We start from the raw sequence: 18,014 nt of genomic DNA, 5'->3' as shown, positions 1-18,014 counted from the left end.
GTGGGATGTGGGTGGGAAAGAAAAAAAGGATTCTGCTAGGAATAGGGAAGATTTTTTTTTTTTTCAATGTAATTTTCTTCACAGTGGGAAAATGATGCTATGAAATTCCCATGGGAATAAATCAAAGCTTTTTACACTAAATAACTTCATTTTAGGTAGGGAAAAAATGCCTAAAAAGTGAAGACTCATGGGAATAGTATCTGGCTGAATATCCATGGAAAAAATTGAGACTGAGATCCACATTGTTAAAAAAAGAATCTTAAGAAATACAAGGAAACCTTGGCAGAGATTCAAGTCATCTTCATGCCTTCTTACTGCACACAAGAGGAAGAAAATCTAGTCGATGAAAATTGGGCTATGGTTGAGGAAATACCAGTGGATGATCAGGGAAAAGAAGGCAAAATTATATCTTGGAACCACAGTATTGAAGTGTACTAGCTACTCAGGAAAGATGTGAAGAAAGCATAAGTAACCTTGCATCATTGCCTTCTAATAATCTGGTGGATTAAAAAGAAGTAAGAAAGGACAGCTTTCATCAAATGGAATGTTTGGGCCAAATTAATGCATATGTTTACCAAGCAGTCAACAGCCAGTAGAAGATGAAACTATTACTGTCATTGTTCTAATAAGCAATACAGATACTACGGGAAAACTGGTCCAAATGCTGATCATGAGTTAAGCTCATTTAAATGAAATGGAACAATCAGTAAAAATAAGACTTCATAACTCAAAGGGCAAATTTTGATAACCTAAAAGGTCTTGTTAGTGATATTAAATAGACTGATCTATTCAAGACATTGAATGTGGAAGAGCCTTGGAATTACTTTAAATCAAAGGTGCTAAAGCTATGTGGAATGTGTAGCTGATAGTGGGGAGAGAATGCGTGGGAAAGTGGTGAAGCTGTGCTGTGCAAAGGAAGAACTCCTTCAAGAAGAGACTTAGAGATATGTAGGGTACAGGAGGAAACAAAAAAGACATATCAGCAGAGACAGATGGGTTTCAGAGGTAAAATTATAAGAAAAAGCAAAAATTGTCAACAAACTGAACTGCAATTAGAAAGGGATATTGCAACAAATAGCAAAACAGTCTTCACGTAGGTAAAATGAGACCAGATAAAATATGGGATCTCAATACACAGGGGATGTGATGGAAATAAAGTAAATATATCTACAATCAAAAACTGACTACATTGTGTATGTTTTCAGTAATATTGACCAGAAAGGAAACAGGATAAATAATGGGAAAGAAGTCATGATGATAGAAATTACCAAACTGGAAGCAAAGCTAAAAGCACAGTGCACTCAGGCCAGGGAGAGGTATCAAATGAACTCTATTCCACAATTCTCATAAGAAAGGGAGCATGAAATCCCAAACCTCATAGGAAGTAGCTCAGACATGATACTGGCTGACTGGAGAATAGCAAATGTATTACCCATTTCTAAAATGGAGACCTACGTGGCTACAAACCCATTAGTTTGACCTTGGCTGCTTTAGAAGAAATTTTGAAGGAAAAAATAATTGAAGACAGGGAGGTAAATGGAAAATGGGATAACATACAAAAAGGATTTACTAAAGCTAGATCATACCAAGTGAATTTGTTATCTCTCTTTAATAAGATAACTGATTTTCTAGACAAAGGATTTGTGATACATCTTATCTGTATCTGTGCTGCATATGATACAGCATCACATAGGAAACAGGGGATTAGGAGAAGAGTTGTAAAGTGGATAAGAGATTGTCTAATGGATAGATGGCAACAGGTGGTATTGAAAGCAGCAGCACCAAACTGCAGGAAGTATACTAGCAGGAATCCTCAAAATTCAGTCTTGGGATCAATCTTCTTTTAAGATCTGGACATAAAGAGAAGAAGTATGAAATCTATAGTTTCCACTAAGCTAGGATACAAAGTAATTACAAAAAAGGATCACTGTTTTTTTCTTATTACATAAAATACATGTACCCAAATATTTTATACACACACATAAAATATGTTATTATATTTTTCTATAATAGAAAAAGAAATATTCATGCCATCCACAGGCTTGAGAGTGTGGTCATATTTGAAATTCTGTGCATATCTTTGTCACTTGGAGTCAAGAAAATACGCTAAATCTGGAATAACTGTAGGGAGGTGCAACTGCCATGGTTGGCAGGCTGGAGAGCCACCACTCAGGGAGGAGAACTTTTCTGGCTAAGCAAAAAGCTGAAAGGGGGTATGGCTGATGTCTATAAACATATTTATTAAACACCAGGCTGGAAAACAGCCATATAAAGCTATAGGACAAGGCTGACAAATGGAAAAGCAGCTTATGCTTGGATAAGAAATGCAGAGATGATTCCAGCCATCAGAAAAGTGATTTTTTCCCAGGCTCTCAATAGCTGTAGTGGGGGTAAAAAATAAAGTAAAATAAATTAAAAACATTCTAATGGATAATGATTCTTTTATTAAAGAAGTAATTTCACCTGGTTGTCTATGCAATTAGAAGACTAAACTCAAGAGATTCTATGCCTTTTGTTCACAGTTTCTATAATATATTCCATTGAACTTGGTGACCTGTCATGTGTCTTGTCCCTCCCCCCTTTTTAGTGTCAGTCAGTATCTTTGGTGTTTCTGAAGAATCCAGCAGCTTCAATGGTGTATCTGTCATGCTTTAGAATATGCTGTTCATAGATGCACTACGCATTATTCCCACTTCTGCCCTTCATTTTGAAATATGTCTGATAAGGAAAGATTATGCCATAGATATAACAATTATTTTAGCATCCTGTACAGAATCTGTTAAGCCCTCCATCCAAAATAACTAAGAATAAGAAAAGCAACATTGAAAGGAACAAGATAATCTAGCGGGAAAAGACAAGAGTACAGTTTACCAGGAAAATATTACTGAAGCAAAAGGAATGAGAAAAGCATAGTACTGTTTAGCATGGCTGAGATCACAGAGAAAGTCAGGCAGAGTCAGAGTGAAGGATGTAGAAAAGATTAGAGAAAATGGACAAAGAAATTCAAAAACAATTTTTAACTTTACAAGAGGCTTGATTTTGATTCATTTATAAAAGAGGGCCCTTTGATTTATTTAAATCCACGTGAGCAACCTTGCTCAGCAATTGTACAACCTGTTAACAATTCTCTGTTGATTAGACAATGGAAAAGCAGAAAAGAACCAATCATGGTTATAACAGCAGAAAAGCCAAATACATTCTAGTAACTGGCTATCCTGGATAGGAGAGTCCAGCAGATATAACTCAGTACCTACAAAGTCAGATGAATATGCAAAAGCATGAATGTGATTGCTGTTGGTGCTATTTTTGTTTATTCCCATTTCCAATAGGGGCAGATGTGAACATCAACAATAACTGAACACATTCAGATAAAATAAGAGCTCCTGGATTTCTCACAACTTATTATAAATGCCTATACAAACTGTAACTAAACCCCAAATATCCAAAATAATATCAGAAGGTTCTACCTGAAGTGCTTCTTGCAGAGCATGAGCTGATTAAGTCCAGAAAGAAGAGCCTATGGTCTGTTTTCCTAAGGAGAAAAGCAGAAGAAACCAGAGCCTTGGTGACTCTCTAAATGAAACCTTTGAAGGAGGCTGAGCCAGTCAGAGATTTTCTGGCTGAAGAAGAAATTGCATTGAGAAAAGCTGCTTTGTTAAACTGGAGAACTTTTGACAAAGTGTCATAGATTCCAAGGAAGGCTCTAAGGAAACCTTTGATCCCTTGTAGGTCTTTTTGTGGAGGTGAAGAAATATGATGCGGTGATGGTGCGGCTAGCTGCAAGTTTTGCACCCTGTTTTCCCTGTCTCAGGTCTGTAACTATGGGCAATATATTCACTGTTCTGCTTCAGAAAAACTTACTGATAATTGCAAAGACGTTGATGACAACGTAATTTTCAGTGAGAAGCTATAGTGCTGGGAAACCATATATATAAAAGAAAAAAAGGTCCTTCTTTTCATTTCAACAAACAAACAAGCAAACAGTCCTCTTGTAATCTTGTGAGGCAGACACCCTGCTTCCAATCACCTGCAAGAAGTCTGAAGGGCCTATTCTGTAGCGGCCTTTATCACAAAGTCTGTAGGTCCAGGACAAAGCTAGAAAAGAAACCTACAACTATACCTGCCATTTCCAAAGGTTTTTCTTTATTTACCCCAACTTGTACCAAAAATCTTCGTAAAAGACAAAACTAATCACCTCAGAAAGAACCTGTCTGAACAGCAACCAGTCTTCAGGTTTCAGCCTGGAGACAGCTCAAGTCCAACCCGCCAGGGAGATATTAGGTCACACATGTGGAATTCGCTGCCAAACTAAACCACTCAGATTAGCAGATCCCAACAAAAAATTAATTTAAAAAATTGTTCCACAGACTCTTCACAAGATGTGCTATCTATGAAAAAAGTAAAGTTGGTTAATTGGTAAATTCCTATATGACTTTAATTCTTCTGTCTGCTTGCAGATTTTTTTCTTAATTTGGGGAGAATTTCTGAAATAGTTTAATAATTTGCATTAAAAAAAATGGAAAAATAGATCCTCTGAATAGTTTAAGGTTTACCTGTGATGTCTGTGGGTGATCAGATTGCTAGTTCAGCCTTTCAAACCCCACTTAAAGAAATGGTAGAAAATGCATTTTAAATGTATTTAGTAATGGAAGAGAAAGGAATAAAATAGAACATTCCAGAGAACATTGAAACTAGTACAGATATTCTACTTGTAATGACAGCTTTTCCACACTTTGTACAAAGCGTAGAGTGCCTGTTAGGCCAAAATGGGCAGATAATCTTTATAGAAGGGTGAAATTTAAATCCAAATTCTAAGACTGTATAGTGTAATGAGCAATAGACAGGCTATGCATTTAATTCCATTAAGTGAAATGTATTTCATTAACAAAAGTGTTAGTAAAATTAAAACTCACACTAAAGGAATGTGAAAACTATCAGTGGCAGCTGAAAAGCTGCCACAATATGGCACATATTGCAGAACAACTGAGGCTGATGTGGGATTAAATACATATGAAATGAATAATAAAAAAACCCAACAAACCCTGACAAAACTGTAGCAAAATTTGAATGCTAATTTATGGCACCTACTGAAAGAAGCAGGACAGCAGATCATCTGCATATAAATGGCCTCAACACATTTCTCAGTGCCAGTCTGTTATCCTGCGCAAAAGGAAACAACACATTTTTTAACTAGACTACAGCAAGAAATGGTCAAACAGGAGACTCATTTAGTTTGTTTGGTTAAAGAACAGAAGTAATAGTATTAACAGTATCAACATTAAGAAATGATTGAAAAGAGGGTGTGGAAGAGGGAGGGCAAGAAAAGAAAGGAAAGCAGAAGAAATACAACAAAATAAGATAATATACCTCCATAAGAAAGACAGAATGCCTTCATGGATACCCTGTTCTGCATAATTATGCTACCTGACCCTCTGAATGTAGAATAAAAAACAGTTTTATTTCTTGTGAGGCTCTGAGCATCAAAAAGGACTCTGAGGAACACCACACTGGGAAACAAAAGCTACCACAAATACCAGGTGACAGAATAAGGTATAATATCACAGACTTCCAAATGCCTTTGTGTTTACATACCAGTATGTAAACACTCCAGCCATAAACACCATATTACAGAGGTAAAAATGGCAATATGGGAAAGTTTATTCTATTATTAGTTGTATTCTTACCCACTTCCCAATGACTTTTTGAAAGCAAATTGAAAACAAATATTATGAAATCTATGGAAAATAAACATGCTTATTTCCACCTCAGAGGGCTAGCTATTCCTTGCAACAACTACGTTACATTTCTAAAGTGCCTGAAGTTTTGCTCTTTTAAATATGTAAGTGAAAACCTATATGTATATAAATGAGTTCAGCAAGAAAGTATAAAAAAACCCAGCATGTGCATTAATGAATGATAAATAAAAAATCTAAGACATTCAATTTGTTTAATGTGGGATTCTGTTTTACCAAGATTAGCACAAATTTCAGAAACCCTGTATTTTAGAAGTGTTATCTACTAGTATTCAAGATTATGTATCAGAATTCACAGTGAGTTCTTTAAGACTGCAGTCATCACATCCGATTACATTGCTTGATATTACAGTATGCTATTCGGTACAGCTTTATCACATCTTTTTTTTTTTTTGAATGACCGACTGAAACAAATCACATCTTTTAAACTCCATGAAAAAAAGGGATTTGTGAGTATTCCTGGAAGTGTAGCTGTATTTTCAAAGCAACTTGGGGCTTCTTCCACTTGTGTCTTATGAATATAATGTCGTCAAACAAGACAACAGAGTTAGGCTATTGTTATTATAAAAGATCAAGTGCCTCTTCTCTTTGTAAATACAGCATTAGTGTTTCTGCCTTTAATTGCTGGAACAGGTCAAGGAGTCAGCTGGATAGCTGATAGCTCCCTTGCACACTTTTTGAGTGGCACTGAAATCTAAATCATTCTCCCTGAGTCTTTGCCTCCTTACCTGTGTCAGAGCTTCCCCCACATGTTTGTTCACCTGTATGCCCTTTTAACTCTCCTCCCTGCTCCAGCTCCTGTGCCTGGCACCCTCTCCCCAGAGCCCCAGGTCCTCTCGCAGAGGCTGCTCCCTGCCCTGTCTGGATCTGCAATGCAGGACTGCATAATGACTTCACCGTTTTCTGATCTTTGTCTTTGCAATTGGAAAAAGAGTTCTGTTAACATGACAGATAGGCATTTCCAGTGACTGATTCATTTGAAGACTTTTGGTATTTTCCTGGCATTAGTTCACACTGTTTCTTTTCCTGTTTGATCCCTCCCAGCAGCCTCGGCTGGTTTCAGTCCATGCAGTGCAACGGAAGATTAGTAGAGTGAACGCAATGATGTTTCTACCAACATCATATAGCAATGTCCTCTTTTCTCCCCAATTACCAAAGCAGTATTTTAGTATATGAAATGTTCATTTTACAAGTACTATTTTGAGATTTGCGATTTAATTTCAGGAACAATATAATAATAAAGTATATTAACTAACACTCAGCTGAGAATGTTCCCATTTCATACCTTGATTCCTGAAAGGTTTAGGCTATTCTTTAGTTTCCTATTCTCTATTTCTAGTAAATTCAGTGTAACTGTACACAGTACATAAAATTAAACAGTTATTTATTTCATGGGATTAAGGCCAAAGATCTGAATAAAGAAATATATTTTTAAAGACTAGGAATTTTAGGTTGCTTGCTAATCCTGGAGCATATCAATAAAACCAAGCATTAAATACTTAATTTAAATACAGAACTAGAAGCCTCATCTTTCTATCTCTCTCTATATTCAAAAGGGGGAGACAGTGAGAGTGCCATTCCTTCAAAGAGCAATCCAGGTCACCTAAGGTGGGCAGAACCCCCAACCTCCCATTTTACATTTAGACCCAGGTTCCACCTGTGAATCAGCAACAGCAGGTTTCTAGAGGAGATGGATTAATTAAATGCATCTGTGGTCTTTTATTCCAGGTGAGTACTGGGAGCAGTGCTGGGATCGCAGTGTCAAAGGTGAACACAGTTATTTTGAGATCTTTTTCACAAGCAGCTAATGGATGTTGATACCCTTTTACCAGTTACAGTTAGTGGCAATTTGGTGTCTATGCTGTCATTGTTTTGAGAATCTCATCCAGGGAGTTCTGAATGGAAAATCTAGCTACTTTTTTTAATATATATTTTGACCAGGGACTGCGGTTTCCTATGTTATTTTTATTACTTTCTCTCACTTCTTGTTTTAGCAATCAAAATCTTTTTCTCTCTTTCAAAAGTGAATGAAAATAGTTTAGGCAGGCACGAAGTTTAGCACCTGGGTGAATTAAATCTTTCAATTCTCTGACTGCCTTCAGGAAGCTCTTATTCATTTAGTGTGATTTGCATACTACCAAACTGTGTTCCCTGTAAGTCTTGAAGCTGATTTGCAACAGAGGGCTGATGGGCAAAAATCAACGGAATTGTTAAAGAAGACCTAATAAGGTCAAACAAATCGCTAAATCGATTTTTAAAGAAATCTTTCTGGGTTAATTTTCTGTTTGCTCAGGAATTCAGACAAACCTATTCTTCATGCAAGCCTTACTTTTTAATTAATCACATTTATTTTTGCAGAGAAGCAATATTGAAGATTGAATTTAAGCAACGACTTTAGCCTTTTCCACTGGGTTATGTAATGCAAAGAAATTACTCCATGAAGAGCATAAAGCTTAGCCACCTTTTCGTTACTGTGTCACTCTTTTGTGACTCTTTGTTGTATGCTTTGTCCTGTTATTAATATTCATGGTTTTATTACACCACCAGCACTTTATTCAGCAGGTCTGATTTATGCAGTCATCTCATCTCATTGCAAAACCCTGGGAAGGAGTGAGCAGGATTATGTTCATTTGTTCTCATCTAGAACCCTCAGATGTATTGATCAGTGCAAATATAATTTGGATTGGTTGGGATCAGACTGTCAAAGGTGCTGTCTCTTACGACAGTACTGAGTAGCTGGAAGAAGCCGAGGGCAGGTTCAGTCGTGTCCCATCTAGGAGCTGTTTCAGGCCTGGGAGAGAGCGCGTGCACTGCAGAGCAGAACTCTCCCCTCTGCCAGTCCTGGCACAGGCTGAAATAACCCAGCTCTGCTTTTCTCCCTTATCTGTATCTATCTGTGAGCAACGTTAGTGGGTTTAGCTCTAAAACTCGCCGTGCAGGAATAATATTAATTTATAAAGTTCTATTGGATGTACCTGGCAAGTTTAAAAACAATTTGCTCTTGGAGGAACGGCAGCTGTGAACATTGACTGATGTGGGATGGCTGGGAAGGGAGAGGAACATTTCAAGTCGTGGAGAGGGGAGCTAGGTTTATTGATAGCACTTTCCTTTATGATGACAGGGACTACTTCAAGCTGATGACAGTTAGAGGCAGCTGGGTTCCACTTCTGCGAAAAGAAAGCATCGTGGGGAATATGAATATTGCCTGCCCCAAAACAAACACTGAGGTAGAGGCATGCACTTGTGCTCTGCATATATTCAGCCTTTGTGTGTAGCATAAGCCTACGTCTTACCCTCCAAAAGACCTCTAAGGCCTGCTGTGTGTTTAGTGGGCACAACTAACAGAACAAAACCTGGTACGTGTGCATGGGGGAGAAGGGAGTGGAGAGAAAAAGGGTGTCAAAAAAATCAAAAAATGAGCCAAATGCAACTTCTCACAGATCTATCACAGAACGCTAAAGCTGGCTCTGGCAGTTGGCTAAACTCAATATTTGTTCTATTCAAAGTATTTCCTAGGGTAATTATGGAGAAATACAAGGAAATACTGTGTTTAGAGCCAGATATGCTAGGAGGTAATGAGTCCTTCCTTTGAAGCTGGTTTGAGCTTAGGAGACTCAGCACCTTGCAGAATCTGGCCTGTGCTGAGAGCTTATTCATTTTGAATCACACTGACATGGCTATATATGACAGACAGAGACAGAAAGAAAAATCCATGTCATACAGAGACAGCTCTGTTGACTTCAGTGGTATGTCACACATCTGAATCAGGCTGAATTTGTTCTTGTAGCTATAGACTGTATTTGAAGGAAACAGTTTACTGAAAATCAAGTAGAAAACAGAACAAAAATATTTGTTATAATTAAGAAAATTATTCTTTTGCCAAAAATGGAAAGAAATTCAGTAATATTTTTCTGTATTTCCTTCTACCAGAGCAAAATGAAATAAAAATAATGTTTATTGTAGTTGTTTATGATGAAAAAGCATTAAATGATTTTTTTTTATCTGGCATTTAATGACTGAAGACTGAAATGGCTTGGAATTTTATTTATAGCACATTTCTATCTTCTTTGCCACATAATTTTAGACTGATACAAATGTTTCCGTGTTCAGCACCTCTGAAAAAGGCATTAAAGTGAGGCAAATTCCCTCCTCTTCACTTTCTGTAGCAGCATACTACACAGAGAAACATTATATAATTTACAATATGAACAACTGCTATCAGCTTTCTCCTATGCATGCTGCAAATTGTTGTCTCAGAAATGTACTGCATTTTAACATTTTTTGCAAACTCTGTTACTCTTTTCTGGCCAGAATCTTGTACATCTTGATGAGAAATACATTCATTCTCATGAATATCATGTAAAATTAATTAACGTCTTTACGAAATTGCTGTCAGTGCTGTTAGAACCTGACACAAAGTGAATAACAGTAAATGGGGATCTTAAAAGCGTATTTAATCAGGTTTTTGGTGTTTATATTAAAATGTGTATTAATAATATAGTTTATAAAATATAACTTAAAAGGCAATCATATCAGGAAGTTTATTATTAATATTATGCATGTTTATATAAACAAATTGTTTGGAAATTACTGTAATACAAACATTATGTATGTATATTCTTCATATAACACTTTTTTTTTCACCTCAAACTTCAGAATTTCTTAAAAAAGTAGCTTTAACAGCAGTATTCCCATTCCACAAGTAGGGAAATTTGGTATGTAGAAAAGGCCTTATCTAGTATTCTTTGCATATCTCAATTTACTATACTTCATGTAGGATTCTGGAAATGATTTAACATCATGACTAAATTAACCAAATTTAAAAGAACAACAACAACATCAAAATTGGTGTCTGTTCCCGTTATTTTATTAGGTGAGTGAATTGCAGAGAAAATTCAGAAGTAGGGTCGGAGAACTTTTATCTACACAATTCTCTTCCCATCAAGAAGCTCCCTCACGTTCTTGCAATTCTCAAAAGAAACGTTTTATTGCTATCACTGATCAAATACTTTATTTTACAAAGATTTTGCTTTACAGCTGTCCGGCTACCTTATTGCTCTGAGTTCAGAAGGGTTGAAAACTCATCAATTAAATAATTTGAACAGTGAAATAATTTCAGAGTTCTTGATTTTAATTCACTCTTTTTCCAGATAAGGAAATGAGTCACTAAGTATACATTCTGCTGTGTGTAAATCAGAACGTCAAAATATATACACATTTACGTAGGATTCACTATGAACAGAAGTTGACTTGAGACATTACAAGCCAACATTAACTGTGAGGGGGCACTGGGAAGAGTTGATTACCCACTTATGGGGCCCAAAACGTCTGTTATCATGACCTATTCCTTAGCTCTCAGTAGTGTGCCAGCACACAGCAGCCTTGTAGTGAGCGTAGAGGTGCAGATGGCAGCTCAGTGGTGGGCCATATCCCAGCTCTTACACTTGAATATCCAGTCTCCAATTACTGTGACAAATTCTTGCTGCACTGAAGGAAGGGTTAAAGAAGAAGAGCACAGCAGTTAGACAATGAGTGGTTTCCTCCACTTTTCCTGCTTGTATTCTGAGTGTACCGGTGGTGACTCTTCTAGCTCTGAACGACCCCTGTCCCATGGCAGCAGTGGTGACACTCAACACTTCAGAGCTGAACAACATATATTTTTAATGCACCACAGACTAATTCCTTTCCAAAATACCTCCTTCTGATTCAAAAAAAGCATTAGATACCTTCAAAATAAAGTGTGTAACATCTTAATCAGCCAAGTACCACCCCTCATCCCATCCAAAATTCAGTAATTCTGTATGTACCTGTGACACCTTTTAATTGTTTTTTGTTTGGTTCTCTTCCCTGCACCCTTTCTTCATTAAGTACTGCTAAATAAGAAAACTTTGTGCAGTTTTCTGTCTTCATTACTGTCAATACAGACCGCTTCTCTAAGGGTCCACAGACAATTGTGTCAACTTCTCAGAGAGCTTATTCCTCCTTCAGTGTGCAAGGAATTACTCCATAAACCTACACTGTTCCTGGATGTCCAAGGTGCTAGGGACTCATAAGAAGAGAAAACTGCTTGAGAATCAAAGATGCAGAGATCTGGTGGCACCTAAATGAAATCCTCCTTGCCCCTTAAAAGTGTTTCTCCAGTACACGCATATCCATTTGTACTGATCTGAAGAGCCCCAGCACTGGCTTTCACGTTAGAGCTGCCCCTGTTGCTCCAATTGCATCCTTGTAGCCAGAGCTGTGTCTAGGATGGGATTTTTTAATATCTTTTCTGAAAAATGTCATAACGACTATTAGTTAATTTAATTTAATTAATTTTCTTTTCTTTTATTCTTTGGTTAATTTCCCCCCATATTCCAATTCCTTTTCCCAAAGAAAACATGTAGTTAAAGATCATCTGCTAACATAGATGTACCTTCCTCTACCAGTAAACATGAAATTTAAATATATTTTGTGACTGCTGACAGCTGAAGACCCTGAAGCTGTAGCTGCAACAGTGACTTGGTATGATGCTCTTTTCTTTAAAAAAGGGGGAAAAATTGTAGTAAGCTTTTGTGTTACTGTAATTACACGAACAATACATGAATATGGTCACAAGCTCTGATACAGGTGTCTACTGTGTTGTGACATGGAAGAGTAATTGCCTTGTGCTTGTTAGGACAGGATCATCCTAAAAAGTGTGTTTGACAACACAACCAGTTGAGTGTCCAGCTCTACACAGTAAGAATGATAAATTTACAATGTCTAGGTCTCAGCTCACAGCAAGCTCTCTCATTCAGCTGCATGGCGGCAGCCTCACCATTCCTAATGACAGTTACAGTGGTAGATCTTTTTGTAAGATTTCTGTGATAGTTATGCCAATATAACCGCCAATGGAAACTGTCAATTTATCCAGTGAAAACCGTTATTTTGCAACAAGGGTGGAGTCAGCCCCAGTTGGTTAAGCAAAAAAAAGATATTCTTGCAGAAAAAAAAATTATCAGGGAATAGTATCTGTTAAGAACTAGTTTAAACATATGCCTTCAGTTTGTGAAATGGTGCAACTTTCATGTGTAAACATATCCAGGATGACTATACTGTGACTATAACCAGTGGGAGAAGTACTACCTTCCTACTGGGTGCATGAGCAAGCTGAAGTGCTGTTCAGGATGCTCTTTATACAGAGAGATGTACAAAAATTACTTGGAAAATGAATACATTAATGTGAGACCCTTTTAGGTGTGTGAATACCAAAAAGAAGTTAGGAAACAGAAGCAGAGTGTCCTGGGCGGTGTTTACCCAGGACAAGAGGAAATGGCCTGAAGTTGCACCAGAGAAGGCTTAGATTGGATATTAGGAAAAATTTCTTCACTGGAAGGGTGGTGAAGCCTTGGAACAGGCTGCCCAGGGAGGTGGTGGAATCACCATCCTTGGAGGTGTTTAAAAAACGTGTAGATGTGATACTTCAGGACATGGTTTATGATGGACTTGGCAGTTATGGGTTAACAAGTGGACTTGATGATCTCAAAGGTCTTTTCCAACCTAAATGATTCTATGATTCTAATGTAGGTTCTAAAACATTTTCAATGATACAAATTTGGTAGTCCATCTTAATAAACTGATTTCTTGTTTACATCTGATGGATTCAACCAAGACTGGAAATGAATTAAAATCTTTCTACTGTCTTAGGTCCTCTCTGGAAAGTCAGTTTAAGTAAAAAATTAAAATACCAAAGGCTGAACCAAAATAAATAGATTTAATGCCTTTTAACCACAATGGAGTAGAAATCCTAACTCATTGTTACTATATCCAAAACATTTTAAAAGTACAAGCAAGGAATGCATCTCTATCATCTGAGTTTAATACAAAATCATGTTCCTCTCCTGTCACACAGAGAATTTGTTATAGATTTTATCTGCAATAAAAGCTATGTCAGTAGTGCCACATAATACATTTGTAAAGGTTAGAGATATTTTAACCCACATCTGTGACCAGCATTTTAATGACAAGCATATCCTCTGAAGCGGTACTAGGAGAGGAAAACTCTTCTGTAGATATTAATGCAAATCAGCGTAGAACAATGCCTACACAACATTGCAATAGGGTCATTGTGAATCATGTCCTTGAAATTACAAATATGTGACATAAGTAAAAATATATTATTACAAATTCTGCCAATCTCCTGTCCTTGTCAGGGGTTTCTGCTTTAGCAATCCAGAGAGATTAAACCATTTTATTGCTTAAACTGTCACAAAGACCTGCAAAACAGAACAGTGGAATTACTTTAATGACTTTCTTTTTGAAATATGCATTCTTACAAACCATGCATAATGAACAGTGAATTCACAGATGTATTGTTTCTGTCCATTTGTATTTCATTTTCAAAAATTCATTTACTTCCACCTTGAACTTTGCTAATTAGGGGGGGAAATTAGGGAACCAAACACCCTATCAACAGCACTTTTGCTCATGTCCAAGGGCTTGAAGCATCAACTTGAAGGATCAAGTGCTATATAAATTAGAAAGAGTTTAACATGGGAAATTAAAATTTTGATATACAAAGGGGGCACTTCTTTCATCAGCCTCTCTGTTGGTAAAACTTTTCTTTTAGACTACAATGCCTCATTTAATTGACTTAGGAAAAAACTCACTATAGCTTAAATGAATGGGAAGTCTGTCACGTGGGATCCACTAAGAAAATGGAATCAATGATTTGAACTTGTTTTACTTAGGTAGAGCAGGAAATGCAAGTAGGACTGTTTCCCTGCTTGAGAAAAAGATACATATCCATAATAAACTCTTTGAGTTATAGGTCTCTGACCATAACTACTCATACTACTTAAGGCTTATTTTGGCATCTGATCATCTTAGTTGGAACTGCAAGTCTTGTTTTAGGTAAAAGCTAATTTAATTAGTGGGCTCCATACAAACTTTCAACTTTTACCTTTTCCCCTTAAAACAACAAGTTTCTAGAAAGCATCAGCAAAAGTCTTGTTTTGATTAACCTTTTATCTTCAAGCCTTAGATCAGTATCAGGACGCTTTTTTTTTCTTTTCATTCATAATCCATTTTAGAAAATACTGTTGCTGTCTGCAGCATTATCGAACCTCCACGTTACATTTTTTAATTATCCATAAGATTTAGGTGTAGCATAAAGCACAACTGTTTGTCTCTAGGGTACATCTGCTAAAAATAAAATTATACCATAAATTTTCCAAGACAGCCATCACCTACCTAGTTGTTACAGAGGCAAAAAGTCTTGGCTTCCCAGAGCAGGTTCCTTTTCAGCCTCTTTCCAGAGAGGTCAACAGCATTTACTTTTGTGCTTTTTCTAGGCACCTTCCCCCACTTTAATGAAATTAGCATGTAATGCTTTCGACGCCTGCACATATCAGCTTTCATTTTTTTGGGGAAACATGTGAACATCATTAAAACATAGTTTCTGTCTCTCTTCTCAAAAATATTTCTTTAACAAATTTTATGAAATTCAAACTCAGAGAGTTCATTCTGGTGCTGTCTTTAATAAAGTGGCATCTGCTAATGCTGGTGAATGTAAGCATCTGTTACGATTTTTGATAGGAATCCCTATCTTCCCGAGTAGGGAGATCTCAACATGGACATAATATCTACTTACAAAGGTGCCATCCCCAGAGTTAGGCATTTGCTTTATTCTTGGAAACCTTGTTCAAATCTGTTAATCTTTTACTTTGCAAAGTTAAAAAAATGAAAGGAATTTTTAATTACATTGTCACTGCCACTTACTTTTAGCATTAAATGCTACACTGCACCATAAGGAAGGCCATGCATAGCTCTTGTCTCCTGAGCAGATTCACAGCACAGCTGGGGAATGGGGTTCCTGTTGATCTCTTTTTAAAGCACGCTTTTTTGTGTAGTGGTTTGCTATATAAGCTTGTTAAGAGAGGAATGAATTAGGAGTGAGCTGATGACTTGCTTACCTTGGAGAGGCAAGAATTATGTTCTTGCATTCTTTGAAAAGTTCATGGGCAGCATCTACTCAGGCTCTCTGTGTGCCTTTTCTTCATGAGGCTCTCAAATATCTGAACTGTGGTAGGCTTTGGCATTTTTATAGTGTATTTACCTTCCGGTATGTAAAAAGCAAAGGTTTTTTTCAAGTCGAGCAGGATATGAGGGCTCCTTCTCTGGCAAGATAACCTCAAATGGTTTTGCAGCTGGCTGAGACTGAAGTAAGTGCTTTTGACAAATGAGTCAAAATGACATGTTTGAGGATGAAATAAGGTGCTAGTCACAGGTTTTTGAAAGAGCATCCATGGTAAGTGCTTGAAATATAGCTTTTTCTACTAAATTTCTGTAGTGTGAGCTAGTTACACTTCTGAGATGTTGCTTTTGCTATCAAAATCCCTTATTGCTATTAGATAATGACATTAAAGTAGGCTAGAAACTCTACCGGCAACCCAAGCTGTGACCAGTCATGAATCAATTCGCACCCCAAATGAGTGTAAGAGCATTTCTTTTTTAGAGGGAAATTTGGGCTTCTCACATAGGCACATGACCACTACAGTGGGGTTGATAAGGAAAACACCAAATATGCTGGGACTTGTGGTATCTCAGTGAGAGGCGATAACACAGAAATAATAACATTCCATGTGGGACTCCCTTGCTGTTGTCACTAGAGAAATATCTCATGCTAGTAATGAAAAGGCAACATATCTTTATTCTGTTCTACCTTTTTATTCTATAGCACTGTATTTGTACATTGCCACAAAAGGAGTTGTAAAACTGCATTTTGAAGTCTTTCATATGGCATACAAAAAGATGCGTGCTTAATAGTATCTCCCTAATGAGAGTTTACTCTTCAGGCATCTGATATCTGTTTTGTAAGGTACAGCTGTCCAGGACACTTGGGGAGAAATAGATAAGATAAAATGAATATGGTTTAATTAGGCTGCAACTTTATTTACTTATCTCATTTTGGAATTACTGATAAAGGAGTGCAAATGCTAATACTTTATTTAATTATTTTCACTAGTTAAAGCCTGTTATGTGTGCTCTGCTTTTCCACAACATTTTCCTGAATTGGAAGAATTGGGAGGCATGGAGAAATAGAGGGAATTCTGGACAATCTGGGAATTCCCAAATGCTAGAACTGCATTAAGAAGTCATGCACTCTGCAAGGGGTGGACAGGCTGAAGTACAAGGATAGCTGCTTACTTTCCATAGGATATAAAATGCATTTTCAGTCTATGGAAAACATGCATTTCCCATTGCATATCAGGTCCCAAATTCTCTGCAGAGTTTTGGTTTCCTTTTAATTTTTCATCAGAGGAAACTTGCATCAGATCTATTGCATTCTTTTCTAGTAATAAGATGGTTTTCAATGAAATATTCTAATTTAATGCCTTTTTGTTCAAATATATGATTTCAAGCGTATTTTTTTCAGCCTGAACTATAGACAGAACTGAAAAAGCACCTTTTGTGTTAGACTGTAGAATGACACAAGTTTTGAGACACTGTCAGATTCTTAATTGTGCCAATCTATGGCTTGATTTTAGAAGGACTGGTTACTTACTCGTATGCTCAATGTTCAAATTATTCGCATACTTGTATGCATTTTCCTAGAATACAGGCCTTATAATACACATAGGTCTTTATGAGGCAGTCTCTAAACAAACCTCAAAAAAACTTTTACAATAAAAGTTGTAGATGGTTACATTTTAGAAAACTGTTTAGGCCTTATGATTGTCATCTAATATAGCCAACATTTGTGAGCCATTTATTAGGGGGAAAAAAAGCCCTGAAGAAGCATAAAGAAAATGGATAAGCCATTTTTAACTAGATGCTGTAAGTAATCTGTTTCTCAGATGACCCAAACCTTGCAAATCCTGAATCTTTACTACCATTCAGATCAACAGAACTTTTAACAATAGTAGGGTTAGTAAGAAAAATAACATCAATATTTAAAGGCACAACTGATAATTAGAAATAAATAACAACATTTCTAGTTGCTGGCTGACTGTCCAGCATGCAGTAGCCCACCTGTACTTCTGTGTTTATAAACTGTTACTACCCATATTATTTAAATATACATTCCTCCTTTTTTTTTTGTAACTCTTTGTATCTGTGTCTTGTCTTATATATAAAATGCTGGAATATATTTTACATGCAAAGTACCATGCACTCAGTCTCAACATTAGATTTTTTTTTCCCCTTCAGATTTTATTTCCTAATGTCATAGGTGCTTTAGGATTAACAAAACCAAATCTTGTTCTCAGGAGACTTGCCTTGCTTTGAGGTGTTAAGCTA

This window comes from Falco biarmicus, chromosome 11 (assembly GCF_023638135.1).
Source record: "Falco biarmicus isolate bFalBia1 chromosome 11, bFalBia1.pri, whole genome shotgun sequence".
Classification (NCBI taxonomy): Eukaryota; Metazoa; Chordata; class Aves; order Falconiformes; family Falconidae; genus Falco; species Falco biarmicus.
This window is presented reverse-complemented; position numbering follows the sequence as displayed.